The sequence below is a fragment of the Dermacentor andersoni genome, chromosome 1 (genome assembly GCF_023375885.2).
Source record: "Dermacentor andersoni chromosome 1, qqDerAnde1_hic_scaffold, whole genome shotgun sequence".
Lineage (NCBI taxonomy): Eukaryota > Metazoa > Arthropoda > Arachnida > Ixodida > Ixodidae > Dermacentor > Dermacentor andersoni.
This window is the reverse complement of record NC_092814.1, coordinates 26,134,128-26,150,195: the sequence shown is the minus strand read 5'-3', so window position 1 is coordinate 26,150,195 and position 16,068 is coordinate 26,134,128. Positions and strand designations below refer to the sequence as shown.

Below are 16,068 nucleotides of genomic sequence, written 5' to 3'. Positions count from 1 at the left end.
AGTTCTCCGATATTGAAAACAATCGAGCAGAGATGGCAAGGAATCATCGAGTAATAGTGGAGACATCGAAGGGGTGTTTGGTTGAATGGTGGCTGTGGGAAATAAATTATGGGCGATCTCCTCAGCGAGCTGGTAAGGATCGATGCCTTGTCGAACTGGCTGAAGTGCACGGAAAACACGCATGAAAAAAGGCACACATACAGACACATAGGCGCAACTTCCAACGATTTCTTTTTGATCCCGCTGCTACTATTTCTACACCACTGTAACCTGACCGCATTAGTGCGCAGAACTCCAAGTCACCACGAGTTAACAGTTCTATGCGAGGGAGGATGGCACACCCAGTCAGCGTGATAGACGCCATGCTTACGCACAATTCACCTATCTTTTCTATTTATTCTGCTTCTATAATATCTCTTGTAGGCTGATTTCTGTTCTGGCCAACAATTCTTCACTTGTGAAACAAGGGAACTCTAGCACCAGTTCTTAAAAGCGGAATAACAACGTGCCCAGACTGCCACATTGCCATGTCGAAGTAGGAGTGCTTCAAGGTGGTTAGCACGCTTAAGTTGGAAGAGCAGAGATCGGACGAGGACAATGCTCAACTTATGTACAAATTGTTGCCGGCAGCCTCACAGAGGTCAAGCCAGTTTTCTGTGGCCAGCTTGTCCGCATGTTCTCGGGCCTCTGCGGTGATTTCATCTATTGTTACGATCGGCCAGCTGGGGTATCGACCTTCTGGCCTCGTCCAGCGCGCTACGACGAATCGCTTCGTGAAGCCAACAATGTGCACCCCTCGCCCAGACTGGCAGCACCACCAAGGCAAGACACGTTTGGAGCACGGAGTGTTGTTGTTTGGTTCACGGTCACCTTCACCGACCAATGGGAGCAACAAAATTACTGGAAAAGAGGTGTTCTAAGGCGTTTTCTCGCGGGCCCCGGTAATCGTCACGGTCGTTTGACAGGCCGGGTCATCTCAGCAACCAAGACGTGCCAGCTTGAGTCAAGCGTGACAACCCCTGTCTACGAGGCCCCGCTCCTTTCGGTGTGTGCACTGAAACAAAGGTGCGGGAGTGAGTGTGTGAACCCTCGCCCTCAAAGGCGGGTCCTTCGACAACTTTGGACGCGCCGATTGTACAAGGGTTAGACGGCAGTTTCCCTGGCCTAGGGATCTAGGGAAGACACTGAGCAGCCGCTTTCGGAACCTCAGTGCATCGTTTCACTCATGCTAGGCTAATAAAATGTAACGTTCTCCGCTCTTCATGTAGATATTGTAAGTAAACCCAGTACTCCTTGTTATCGATGAGAACGAGTTCCTCCCTTCAACAACGTCCTCAGTGTGGATTAGTCGCACGACGACATGGGCCAGATACCCCTTTTTACATGCCCGGCCCCAGCTCTTACACTATACACCGGCAATGTTGTTTACCTAGCTTGTCTTTGCTCCTATTTCTTTTTTTAATTTATGCTGAGCGACCCAGAGTGAGATGAGATGCCGATCAGTTTGGGCTTGCTCGATAGTCCGGTAGACTGTGGACAGCCGGGTTTCAACCCACGACCTTTTTTGAGATTCTGCGCCCGTATTCTCGAAGAGCTACTGAACCTCTTTGTACGCCTATCAATTGCAACAAAACTGCTTATTCACAGTCGATCAGCCGGCCGCTCGTCTATACGAGCGGCGGTAATCAGATAAGCCATTCCTGATTCGCGCTCGGCGGTAAAGGCTGTTGGCGTGGCCCTGTTTTTTTTTACTATGTGTATTCTGTTTTCGTCCAGTACACTATGTGTGTCATCGCGCGAATTTGGAATCTTGAAGGTCCGTACGCCGCGTGGTGTACAGGCTGTGAACTACAGGCGATGTCCGGAATTGCTGGGGTTGCTTCTGGAAATTTCCGTCTCATGATTTAGGTATTCTGTGACGGTGGTCTAGGTATACAAATCACATTCAAATCAACTGGCCTACCAATCACAAATTCTTCTTCTCTTGCCGAGCTATTGAACCTCAATTCTGCATAATGGTCCTGAAATCTACTCCCAGACTGTCCGTGAAAATCATCAATAATTTGTTGCAGGCTGTCTCTAGTGTTGCTGAATCGGCCAATTTCGCCTGAAAACCGCAGGTTCCTTAGCCATTGCCGATTGACCGTCGCACCTATATCCTTCCCAACAAAGCAGCTTGAACACTTCTTCCAAGCATCCAGTAAATAGCATTGGATAGATTGGAACTCCATACGTGAAACCCTTCTGAGTCAATATTTTCGCACTTTTAAAAGGAATCACGTTAGCTGTCCGATCGTTGTAGATATTTCCCAAGACATCCAAGCATGTTTCTTCTCTGACTTGACTGTAGCAGGCCTCCATCACTCTTTGTATTTCTGCTGAATCGAAGGCCTTTTCGCTATCTATGAAGGTCATAAAAAGAGTTCGGTAATAGTGCATCTATTTTTCGTTTATCTAGATTTATTTATTTATTTATTTATTTATTTATTTATTTATTTATTTATTTATTTATTTGATACAGTCAACCCCGTTGTTGGGTCATTACAGGGAGGGTGATGTGTCAAGAATGCATGATACATAATTTTCATTCTATGTAACATACAAATTCACGGACGCTGTTAGTTGTTAACAAAAAACAAGGACCAAAGAATAGTGGTTATACAAAGAAAAGTCAACAAATAAATAAGTGCTCTTAACAAAATTTAGTGTACATCACTGCAAAAGAAAGTATTTAACGCATTTTCAAAATCGGCAGACCCCTCTTTGCTTACAACTGTATTAGGCAATCTGTTTCATATTTCAATCGTGTCAGGAAAAAAGGAGAAACGGAAAGCATCAGGACGTGTTAAATAAGATTGGATAGCGTTGCTATTGTTTAGAAGTTCGCATCTCCTTCCTGGAGGCTGTAGATATAAATCCTTGTTTATTTTTGTTCGCCCGCTCATAATTTTTGAGTTGAGTTGAGTTGAGTTGTTGTAGGCTACTGGTGGGATTAGCCTTGCAATTGCTGCCGGCAATTGCTCCACCGTAGCGACACTTAAAATAAATAAATCACATGATCAGACACAGACCTCACAATTACAAATGGTCACTCCTCAGTTCACCAGGTGGAGGCCAACTCCGTGTCCTGTAGGTAATTTAAAAGGAGGCGACAGACCTCCTTCCTACACAACCGGTTCCCGCGCGGGAAAACAATGTCCTGAAGAGAACTGTGAGGAACTCCTGTCTTCTTGAGGGACACGAATAACACCCTCCTTTCCGCGTTATACACAGTACAGCACATTAGGTAATGTTCTATGTCACCGCACACACCACACGTTGAACATAATGGTGATAACGCCAGGCCAGTCTTATACATCCATGCAGGGGTACGAGCAGAGCCCGTTCGAATGCGGAGCAGTAAGGTGGCTTGGTTTTTTTCGAGACCCTTGATCACACATGGCTTGTGAGGTGAGCTCCACAAAGAACTGAAGTGGCACAACACCGCTTCTCTGAAGAGTCTGTTGCCTTCTTGAGGCACTCTTCTCAATGGATTCCCGGACAGCGCTCTATGGGCGAGGCTGTCCGCCACAGCTCGTCGCCACTGTAGGCGGTAGTCAATAATGACGCCCAAAAAGCGCTTGTGTTTCAATTGTCGAAGGCAAGATTGATCAAGGTCTATCTTCAGCTGCGCATACCGTCTTCCTCTACCTGGAAACATGATGAAGCCAGATTTTTCCACCGAGACGGTCAACCCAACACCTTGAAGGTAATTTTGAACTGAAAGTGATGCCTGTCGAGCTGTCAGAGCTGAACGCTTGTGTTGATGTCCGGTTAACCAAAGACAAATGTCGTCCGCGTATATCGACATGTGGACATGCCTGCAATGTTTCTGCACTTCAGCGGGACGACCAGCCACTACAACGTTAAAGAGCGTTGGGGAAAGAACACTTCCTTGAGGTACACCTCGCGATACCGCCCTTTCGGTGCTTGTGGTACTTCCTAACCGCACTTGAATTTTACGATCACTGATAAATGAGTGAATGAATCGCAGAAGATAGCCCTGTACGCCCATGGCCTGCAAACTATTTAGTATTGAGCTCTGAAGGACCGCTATCATAAGCCTTTGATACGTCTAGGAAAATAACTAGTGTTGAAAGACCGAAAGCTCTATGATGTTCAATATGGCTTATCAAGTCCAAGACGCTATCTTGCGCGCTTAAACCTGTTCGGAATCCAGTCATGCATGTTGGCAGAGCCCTTCTATTTTCGAGCCACCAAGATAAACGCTTACTTGCCAGCTTCTCCATGAGCTTAGCTACGCACGACGTCAGTGATACAGGACGATACGAGGCCAAGTCTGTCATTTCTTTGCCGGGCTTCAGCACTGGGACAACACAAGCCACCTTCCATGAAGGAGGAACGTCGCCAGTCTCCCGCACTCGATTGAGATAGCTTAGGAGCATCTTCCGGTGTTCCAGTGGTAGGTTCTGCATCATCTGGTTGGTGATGCCGTCAGGACCTGGTGCACATCGACGCCGCAGGCTGCTGAGTGCTGCCTGTAGCTCTCGAAGTGTAAACGGGGCGTCCATCACAGACGTAGATGTTGCAGGCAGAGCGCAGGGATGAATTCCTGAACTTGCACTTACAAATGCATCTGCAAATTCCTCTGCCAAGCACACTAGCCTATGTTTAGTCTATGTTTACGTCTGCGTTCCTTCAGAGACTCTAGTTCACACGATTTTAACAAGGCTGTAACGGACTCCGTACGTCGGCATTTACCGCATATGAAACGCACTGCCAGTCTTTGTATTCTTTCTATTTTTGCCTTCAGGATTTTTTGATGAGGGGACCATGCAACACAAGCGTACTCCAAGACTAGTCGTACAAAAGTTTTGTAGGCTGTTAATTTCACATCCCATATAACACATTCCAGCTTTTTTTAAAGTATAGTTTTTGGTTTACCTTGGTACACATATTATCAATGTGTGAGTGTGATCGCAATGTGTGCATAATACTGACTCCTAAGTATTTGAAACAGGCTGCATTATTCAAAGGACCGTTTCCGATGTGGTACACGAAGGAATGTTCGCTCCTACTTGAGCGAATATGCGTAAATATTGTTTTGCTATAGTTTATTTTCATATCCCATTTTAAACACCACTCATCTAATGCCTGTAAGCGTCTGTTCAGATTACCTTGGTCACCTTCGCAAGCTATTGGGGAATAAATCAAACAATCATCGGCAAAAAGCTTCACTTTAACAGGCCGTTCACCTAGTGCACTGATATCATTAACAAACAACAAAAACAGTATTGGTCCTAAACGGAACCGTGGGGATCCCCCGAGTGCACACGAAATGGACTTGAAGTGCAATTCGCAATCCTTACAGGCTGTTTACGCATAGATAAATGGGCCTCTATTCATTTTATTACTTCTTTAGCTATTCCTATTAAATCAAGCTTAAAAATAAATTTACGGTGATAAACCTTATCGAAAGCTGTCCTAAAATCAACATTTATTAAGTCTGTTTGCAGGTGTGCCTCCAGCTTCAAGTAGAAATAATGGAGTGTTCCTGTTAATTGTGTCACCGTACATAGACTGTTCGTAAATCCATGCTGGTTTGTGGAAAGTAACTCATTAGCGTAAAGAAAAACTAATAACATGTTTAATACCGTGTTCTAGGACCTTGCAGCAAACTGACCTCAAGGACATGGGTCAATACTTGTTTGCTTGCGTGCGGTTGCCATGTTTAAAAACGGGGATTACTACTGAATTGCGCTAGTCTTGTGGACGTGAGTGCGTTCCAAATGACCTGCAGATATTATCTATAAGTAAAAGGAAACACATTCGGCGCATTGTTTCGAAACTTCAATTGGTGGACCATCGGGTCCGCTTCCCTTCTTCGCGTCTAATTCAAGCAGAAATTGTAAAACACCTTCACTGCTGATAATAACTGGTTCCATTGCGGTCCTCATATCGCCGTTGATGTATTCGCCTATCTTGTCACCTTTGTCTATTGTATAAACAGACTGAAAGAACCGAATGAAAGTTTTAGGTAAGTCTTCAACTCGTGTGAGGAATTTTCCCTCGTGTTCTATCTGTTCAATTTTTTCCGTTCTTTCACTGAAATAACGCCAGAATTTGTATGGTGAACTTTATAGAAACTTGGCAAGCGTGCGATCAAAGAACTTTTTTTTTCGAATTCACATGAGCTTCTTTCATCTCTTGTTTATAGCTGCAACTTCCATTGCTCTTACTTTCCGTTTTCGTAATCTTTTAATTTTCCGTTTCATATGGATAATGCTGCGTGTTATCCAGGAATTGCGTTTGCGGGTTTTCTTAATACGAGTAGAAACGAAGCGCTCAACGCAAGTTATGATGCTACTTTTAAATCTTTGCCACAGTTAATTCTCCACAGACTCGCACTTTAGTGCCTGCTCGAAGTCATTAAACTGTAATTCTAAAAAATCGATGATGGAGGTGTCGTCCGCATTTTTAAAGTCTTTTACTTTTGCCGCAAAGAACGGTCTCTCTACACTGCGCACCCTGGTCTGTATGTTTAAAGACAACATTTTGTGGTCTGGTATGCCCTCCAAGATATCTAATGCATAGTGTATTACCGTATGTTGTGCGATAAGAACACGAGGTCCAACAATGACTTCTGCTTTTTTGTAGCCCTAGTTGGTTCTTGCACAATTTGTTCATAGCCATGGCAAAATTTTATTTCCAAGAGTTTTTCTGAGCTAATTGTTTCTGTCTCACCGGGCAATAAACTTTGCCAGTTAATGTGTGGCAAATTAAAGTCTTCAGGCATTATCAGCCTCGTGCTCCTGTTAACATGGTCACCCAAGAATTCGATTAGCGAATCCAGAAACTCTGGAAAAGACGCAGGTGGTCTGTATACTACTCCAATGAAGCACACTCGGTTTTCGAATGGAGCTTACACCATACACTTTCGGGAACATTGCGTTCAATCGTAAAATCTTGGAGGGGAATTTTTAACTATGATGGCAGCACGACCATCTCGCGAATCTCTGTCCCACCTAAAGAATTTGTACCCGGAAGGAACAATACAATCACTGCGTATTCCCTCACGCAGCTATGCTTCTGTAAGTAATATTACATGGGGACCATGCCCCAGTAGAAGATATATACGGAAATTTTGCACAAGAATTGGCAGCTATGAGTGGGGCGGTTTTCTTTAACTGCTGGCAGAAGTGTCCGAGTCAAAGGATTCATGCTGGTCATGCGCACTTGCTGTTGCAGTCGTTTCGTCTTTGTATATCTTGTCACTCTGGCTTTTATCAACACGCCGTTCATTTTGCTTATGATCCCAAACATACATGCGTCCACTTATTTTTAGTTTATCATACACCAGTGAGACCCTTAGCTCGGTCCGGCGCAGTACACTCCCACAATTTCTTTCTCAGATCAGCTGTCTCTTTTGAGTAGTCACTACTGATACTGAAAGAAGTGCCCTTTAGTTTCTTACAATTGCGCATAACTTTTTCTTTTTCGCGATAATCCATGAACTTTATAATTACTGGTCTTACCCGGCCTTGCCTTTGTTTACCAATGCGATGAATTCTTTCTACCAATTTAGTTTCTACCCCCAACATCCTTTTGAGAATGTCATCTACGACGGCTTTGCGTAAATCTGTTTCTGTCTCAGTTCTGGCCTCGGGAACGCCGAAAACTAGTAGCTTATTTCTTCTGCTTGCTTCTGTTTTCATAATCCGCTACTCGCTCAGCTTGTTGAGCTATATTTTCTAGTCTCTTAATTTTATTTCACATTTCCTGCACGGCCATGAGATGTCTGTCCCTTCTTTCAGTCTTCATATTACGTTCAGCGACTTCTTTTCTAATGGTGTTCATCTATCTGGTCATCAGATTCTTTCTCATTATCCAAGATTTGTTGTAACAATTCAGCAGTGTTCGGGCCCGGGTTTTCCTCTGGTATTAATAGCAATAACGTCGACCAACAGTCCACCACAATAGACCAACACATCCGAGGGTACGGCACGACAATCAAGACTCTGTTGTCGCTTTTGCAACAAACTGCATAAATTTGAACACCAAACTTCAAAGGTAGGAGTGGTGGTTTAGCCATCCTGCCAGCTTCACAAGTGCCGCGCCCTCTGATGATTGATGAAATGGACGTGATCCATGGTTAAATAACTCTTTCCAAAGCCAGCCTGCCTAATACATTCACTAAAGTAAATTTTAGCCCTGTACCTGTTGAAAATTACTTTATCGAATATTTTGTATTATACCAAAACGAAGCTAACGGGTTTATAAATCTTCAATTCTTTAACTTCTCTCTTGCTTTGGATTACTATCATGCCGCGATTCTTCCAAGTACCTTGTACATTTGAAAGCATGAGGTATTACGCTCATATGAGGGGCCACAAGTTCTTCGAGTGCAATATCCCCGCCATATTTTATCAGATCAACCAATAATCCATATTCGATCTCCTACCGTTTTTCTCCTGCCAGTATCTCAAAGAAGCCTTCTATCGAGTGGTAGCGTGGTACAGAGGTAAGCTACCGGTTTCTTGTATTCGGTACCTTTATTTCGAATCTTTGCACAGGCCACTGCATTTTTCAGGCTTCCAGTGGCGCCTGAGTCCGGAAAAAAAATTCACCGAATGCCAGTTGGGGTTGCACTAACGTTGGTGTAGTTTATCCAAGTTAGTAGGCCGAAAGAGAAGGCAGGCGCTGTGCCCCTGTCGGTGGCAGTTCTCAGCTTGCTCCCTCACTGTTTCCTTCATGTGCCTGTGTTTCCATTACTAACAATAATAATAATAATAATAATAATAATAGGCTTTACAAGTAAGGTATACCTTCCTTATGAAGCTTACAATTAACATGTCGACCACTTATACGCAATTCGCCCTTTCTAGCCGGTCGGTATTCTATTCTTTCGATACTTCGCTGCAAAGGGTATTCTTCAAAATGGTTCCGGTTTGCATTTTCGAAGACCATGCGAAAGATCTTGTACACTGTATATGAAAAACTACAGTCATCTGAAATGCTATCGTAAGCACCTCACCAATTCTTTCTGGCCTGTATGCTTCATGGAATCGAGACACAATCCTTAGCACTTGCCCCTTAGATGTCACGTGTGATCATAAAGATAGATTACCCGCCGTGGTTGCTTAGTGGCTACGGTTTCGGGCTGCTGAGCACGAGGTCGTGGGATCGAATCCCGGCCACGGCGGCCGCATTTCGACGGGGGCGAAATGCGAAAACACCCGTGTACTTAGATTTAGGTGCACGTTAAGGAACTCCAGGTGGTCCAAATTTTCGGAGTCCGACACTACGGCGTGCTTCACAATCAGATCATGGTTTTGGCACGTAAAACCCCATATTTAATTATTAAATATAGAACTCCTCGTACAGGCGCAAGCAAAGCGAATTCAGAGCTTACACCAAGTATGAGACATCTAAAGAGTTCAGGGTTGCGCTACCAACCACATATCTCAAATTTTAGCTTTGCAACCACCATGATATCTTAGTGGTTATGACTTTGCGCTGCTCAACTCAAGGGCGCTGAACTGATCGCGGCTAACACTGACTGATCGAACGACTGATCACTGACTAACACTGCCAAGGTTAGTTCTAGTAGTAACACACAAATGCCCAAGAAGGTGGAAGGGAAAGCTGCGCCGCGGTAGCTCAATTGGTTAGAGCATCGCACGCGTAATGCGAAGATGTGGGATCGTTCCCCACCTGCGGCAAGTTGTTTTTTAATCTAATTTCGTTGCCATTAATTTATCATTTCTTTAGTTCAATTAGTAAGTACAAGTAATTCCCCCTATGTTTTCCTTGGTGTCTTTGTTGGCTTCTCATGACATATTTATAAAAATCGGGCCCCTCGGTTAACCCCCTTTCTTCTCGTTCTTACATAACGAGGGTCTCGAATCCGCCAACATTGATACCTTCAGGTAGCATGCGCAGGTTTATTGACCAGTTGCCTTCACCCAGAAAGATCACGTACTCGTGACGCCTGCGGCAGAAAGGATGTTCCACATCCGCCGCCAAGGCTTGTGAGTGGTGGCGTGGGCTAACACACCCAAGGTTCGTTGTAGTAGTAACGCATAAATACCCAAGAAAGTGGACGGACAAACCACGCCGGCGGTAGCTCAATTGGTTAGAGCATCGCACACGTAATGCGAAGATGTGGGATCGTTCCCCACCTGCGGCAAGTTGTTTTTTCATCCACATTCATTGCCATTAATTTATCATTTCTTTAATTGAATTCGTAAGTACAAGTAATTTCCCCTTTGTTTCCTTTGGCGTCTTTTTTTTTTTTTTTTGTTGGCTTCTCATGATGTGTCCAGAAGGCCTCTCCTCTGTATAGGCTCGCAAATAGTTTTTTTTTTTCTTTCCGTGTGGAACGGCGGGCACATACCGGCGAAGTGTTCCACGTCACCCGGTATACCGCATGTATGATGCAAGCAGCAATAAGGTTCTATGCCTGCCGATTGCCTTCCTCCGATGCACTAATTTGATAAACGTTTGGGGAGGCCCTATTTTTCCGATGGCAGAGATGCTGAGGTGGATTATCATCTAAGCACGCCAGGCTAACCCCGCTTGTTTTAACACTACCACCGATGAGTCATGTTTCCTCCGCGACCACAAATAATAGGTAGGTCCACTGAGAAGATTATCGCAGAGCACGTGGGATAATGGTGCGCTGTTGTCCTTTCTGGCTCCTGATGCCATGTATTTGCCACCCGGTTTCACCGCAATACCCATGTCTATTTTGTCCGTCGTTCGCATGCCGCGGTCAAATAAACCTATGTTGAATATAAGCGTGGGATAAAGACATATGTAAAGCCTATTCAGATAGCAGTGAAGGACTCTTTCCTGCCCCGGAGCCAGGAATTTTATGTGCTTCTCAATGCGGGACATTCTCGATGCGTTGGCGTGCCGAAGCCTACATTTTTGAACTTTCAGTGCTTCACGCGGCCCTGAATATGGCTAGAGCGAGATCTGCGTCGCTTCCTTGGTTTTATTATTTTGTGCCGCGTTCTTATTTGGAAAAGTGTTAAAATATGCCATGAAAAGCAGATCTGCTTTTCTGCCTTACTTACTGCCTACACTATGCATGATAAAGAGGGGTCGAACAAGGAATTTAGCTGGAGCCAACGCCTCGGCAAAAATACTTGTCTTCTTAAGGGCAGCAACTGCTTTCCATGGCGGCGTTTATGTGTGCGCGTAGATCACTCTCCACTACCCACGGTGGGAGAGAATAGGCTGGTGCGCGTTAGGGCCGAGCAGGTCAAAGGGCTAAAATAAAAGAGAAGGGAAAAATTTGGAAGCTTTTGATTTCTGAACCAGGCTAGGTTACCGCAGACGCTGCGGCCGCCTAGTGCCACAGGAACAGAGAAAGCAGGCACAAATAAGCTTGCAAATATAAAGCATCGAAATTTCTATAACCCATGAAAGACAAGTACATATGTGAACCACGTGCAATGAGACAAAATATATTTAGCGGCTGAGAAACGCGATACGCCGCTACCACCGACAACAGCACCTAAAAATTCAGACACACTTTCGCACTACAGCACGTGCGTCTCAAGGAGCAAGTGGCCGTTCGGTGATGAACGCGTTCATTCGATTACGGGCGAAAAAAAAACGAAGGCTAATCGCTTGAAAACGGTAAATAGAGTAAGAATTTTGTTTATCGAAGGAGTGAAGGCGCTTGAGGTCGCATATTTATTGCAGTGAAATTGTTTACCTGGCCTTTGTTGTTACGTTGTGTAATTCCGTAGAGCACAGAGGTGGTAAACACATCTGCAGGGGTATGCACTAACACGTATGCACTAAATCGATGTATGCGTGCTGATCTGCATTGCGTCATGTCTAGCGAAGACGTACTTTCCGTGAAACGGAAGTCAGTGGGAGACCTTGATAAAAAATGCTGCTGCGGCAAAAAAATTTGGCCATGCAACATTTCTTTGTAACCTTGGGTAAAACTCAATGGCCGTTTCTGTTGTCATATTGCTCACACTCAAAAGCTATTTCACTTATTAACCAAGAATACGACTGCCATTACAGGATCAGAGGTGTTCTATATGCCACGTGTGTTGCTACCATTATATTCATTTAGGAAGAAAGCGGATTCAGTAATTTATAACAAGATTCAGCCAAAGGAAATATGATCGTACAATACGGCTGTTGCATCCAGTAACATTGCGGGGCTAAGGAATTGCATATTTCTTAATTTTGACATCGAAACTCGCGGTCTTCCCACCCGCTCCACCAAAAAAAAAAACGCTATCAATCCTTTTTCGTACATCTCTTGTATAAAAAAAGTTTCACTCCAACACACAATCAATATCTTGTTGGCGGTTCTCTCTAAAGCTATTCTGGAGTTCTCGGAACAGTCTCTCGTGCCCACCCCTATAGGTGGACCTTACTACTTGCATTGTCGATCGAAACGCCCGTGCGACATAGCTCTATAGTTGCTGCCTTTCTTCTTGTAGGTCAGTCTCATTCTATTCTCCATTTATATGGTCAAATTTTTCTTTGTTCGAGGTATATATGGCGCAGAGCACAGTTTCTTTCTTGTCTGCTGCCCAAAGGTGATGATCTGTGTCATTGTCATGGTGTTGTGTCTTGTTTCGAACTCTTCGATTTAGTGAAGGTCGCGCTTCACCGCGTGGCGGCAGAGTGCGTGAATTCGACTCAAATATGTAGAATTTATTCCACGGCAGTAGCAAGATCCCTTGGACAGCAAAAATATTTCTTTCAAACTGTGCTGCATGAATGCCCTGAGTTTCGTACCAAGAAGTTCACGATGAGCAAGTAGTTCGCCTCAAAGTTTTTCTTCACGTTTCGTTTTTCTTAGCTCGCAGAAGCTGTTAAGCTTCGCCGCGGAAGAAAATCTCTGGCCCGCTGTAGCTTCATGTGCTGGACTTTCTTGTTTGTTTTTTTCACCTCTCGCGCGGCACGCATCACAACGCCTTTGTGTTGTGTCGCTCTTCGATTTCGCCAACGCGCTGTCTCACTAAAACCGTGCAGTTTTGTAGAAGGTAGAGCTCGCTGCACTCAGTCAACACAAGGGCTCCATACTAAGTAACCACGTCATGTGCAGTCTTTTTTCACCATGCCTGGTGTCATGTATAAACTCACTATACTTCTGGCAATACAGGTTGTGTTCGTAAACCGTTCTGAATATGAGTTTTGTAAAGTAAATAAACTGTAAGATTCTGCGAGGTGCGTCGGCCATTTTCGCTTTGCGCCACCTTCAGAACGCCTTGTAAGTTTCATAGCACTGCACTGTTTTCCTAAGAGCTCGGCCGCATTCGAATTCAGGTGCTGGCGCTGGCTCTCGCGTTTCAGCGTGGCCGTGATGGAGCATACAGCGGCTCGCTTTGTTTGATCAAGGCCTGCTTTTCCGCTTCTCCGCGCGCAGTGTGTCCTGTTTTTTAGGGGCCGGCACTTGGTTATAACCGCTAACAGCATCTGGCTCATGTGGTCAATAGCCGTTGCTTGCTTAGGTGAGCATGACCTGAACATGTGCCTTCAGTGCTCGGATCGAGTCGCGTGCGGGAGGAGGTTTGGCCATCGCTGCTGGCTTTCCGGTATGGTTTCTGGTCCTGTAAGTGGATACAGCACTCTTATCATATGGCAGTGGAGTGAAAATATAATCTCCATTAGTTTTAAAATGTTGTTTCAGCAAAGCCCAGACATCCACCGGCAGCTCCGGAATTATCCGTTGCGTTCAGTATGAAAGACACCATGACACTGCCAGTTAAACCAGACAATTTATTCAAGCTTGACGTAAATTTGTTTGCCTCAAAAGTAACATTGCAGAGCACCCGAAGTAGAATATATTTGAATATATATATGCATATTTTATAGGTCATAGTACAAATACACTGCGCTGCGACGCTTTCATTAGGAAAGTTAAGCCAGGAGTGATAACCTTCACATCATTACAGTACGACCGCTGGATGCTGAAGAGACCAGCCGCCACCAGGACGACGACTAGGTGTCTGTGCTCTTGGCGCGAGCAAGTTTCAAACTCGGTCTCTATCAACATTGCTCTTGGAGAGACAGTGTAAACCGTCTCTTTCTCTGTTTTTCTCCACGCGTAACATCTTTGTTGGAGGTGGGCAATCCTCGTGCTCGCCAAGAAGCTCCGCAACGGTCGCTACATCGAGCTTTCCACCATGCCTCCCAGTGAAGAGATCCCATCAACAACGGATGCGACTACTGAGACTGCTCCAATTGTCAGGCTTGCCGACCCTCGCGACCGTGGCGTGTTCTCCGGTCTGAAAGGAGCTGACGCCGATGAACGGATGAAGCTTTGTGAACGCGTCCGCACAAATAAAACTATGAGGGCACATAAGCAATTCTCATGATGTGTAAGCGCGAGAGCAGTACTTGTCGCTGAGTGCGTGGCTGACTTATGTCGCCGATGAAGTACGAGACTATCGCAACGCAGCGAAACGTGTGAAGCGAGCTGCTGCAGCGATACAACGCTCACTACTCAAGTCCCCGACAATGCGAAAGGCACAGTGAGCGACTGTGTGCGATGAAGACTCCATAGCACCGACAATGGTACCACTCCTGTCATGCGCCGTCTGTATAATTACCTGCCAGGCAGAGTGCACAGCCAAGAAAATGTTCATCACTGTTGCCTGTTGCAACGATGGCATAATGCAACGGTGGCGCAGTGGTTAGCGCGCTCGGCTGTGGAGTGGTAGCAGTGGCGGTGGAGCAGAGGATTTGTGTGTTTGTGTGACGTAATTTGTGTGTCGTTTTTCTGACGACGGCGAGGTCGCACGATAAACCAAGTAATGCTCTCGCATTAACAGGCGGGGACCCAACGGTTATACTGGCCGGCGTCATCTTTTTGATTAGTGGCACCCCACGTGTGTGGTTCCAAACTCCGAAAGACGGGTTAACCATCTAGGAAATTTTTAGAAAAAACCTACGTGACTTGCGCGGCGTCCCCTTTAAGCGAACAGTTGCCACAAAAAAAAAGGTTCTTGCGACCCGAGTTCAGATATCTACAGAGCTGTACGTTTCATGCATCCCAGACTTCTTGGCGCTTTGCCGCAAAGCTCAGGACAAGATGTCTGAAACAGACCAAGTAGCCAGCCTACTGAAAGGAATCACGGACGACGCTTCTAACTTGTTTCTTTTCGGCGCCGCGTCGGCTATCGACGCCGTAAAAGAATGCCACCGCTTCGAACATGTTAGGAGCCGCCGTATCATGCATCACATCGCGCCGCTGCCAAATACCGCTGCGACGTCGACTTATGAGGATCAACCTCTTCAGCCAACCACCTGTTCCAACGTAATCCGCATCGTTCGTCGCAAGTTTGAGGCCGCCTATTCGCCATCGTTCTCGGCGACGCATACCGATCAACCACCAGCCAAGATAGCGCTATTGTTTATGTCAACCGCGTCATATTCCCATCGGAGCGCCACTATAAAACGGGAATGCCTTGCTGTTGCCTTGACGGTTGCGAAGTTCCGACCGTAGCTCTATGCTCGACCATTCTCGGTAGCGACGGAGCATCAGGCTCTCTGTTGGCTTTCATCCCTAAAGGGCAGGCTTGGTAGTTGGGCTTTGAGGTTCCAAGCGTTTTTGCATTTCGTGGTTTACAAGTCTGGTCGCTGCAGCACCAGGACGCTCACAGTTTGCGACGTTACACTCCATTTACCTCCATTACCCTTCATTTACGTTAGCGTTACCCACGTGCCCTATCATCTTGAATACTCGCCGGCCGATTCTACCCTACACCTCTGCGTTCTCCACGACGGTACTCTGTACTGTCATACTCTATGCTAAAGGCCTCAATGTCCTACTTGCCAATCCTAAACACTTGGCCTCGCTGCGATATCTAATGTGCCACTTATTTAGACCCTGAACTCCTAGCGTAAAATAATTCTACTACTTAACTGAGAGGTGTTTTTGACGTGGAACATCGTTAAAACCAGTTGGAGCGGTCGCTTGGTAAAACCATATGTTGCGAAAACATGTTATACCGTTGTCGCTTATATCTTTGCGAACGGATTACCATCGCGCCTTATTCTGTTATCGTTGTCTAGAAGAAAGAA

The 16,068-nt window shown here is 45.5% G+C and overlaps 1 protein-coding gene and 1 non-coding gene across 2 annotated transcripts in view; both read left to right on the top strand.

Moving 5' to 3' along the window:
- LOC126545229 (neuropeptide F receptor-like) overlaps positions 1 to 16,068 on the top strand; it is a 334,942-nt gene that overhangs the window by 52,411 nt on the left and 266,463 nt on the right. The window lies entirely within an intron of this gene.
- Positions 9,650 to 9,722, top strand: TRNAT-CGU (transfer RNA threonine (anticodon CGU)). The gene has a single exon. It is a non-coding gene; the product is annotated as a tRNA-Thr (tRNA).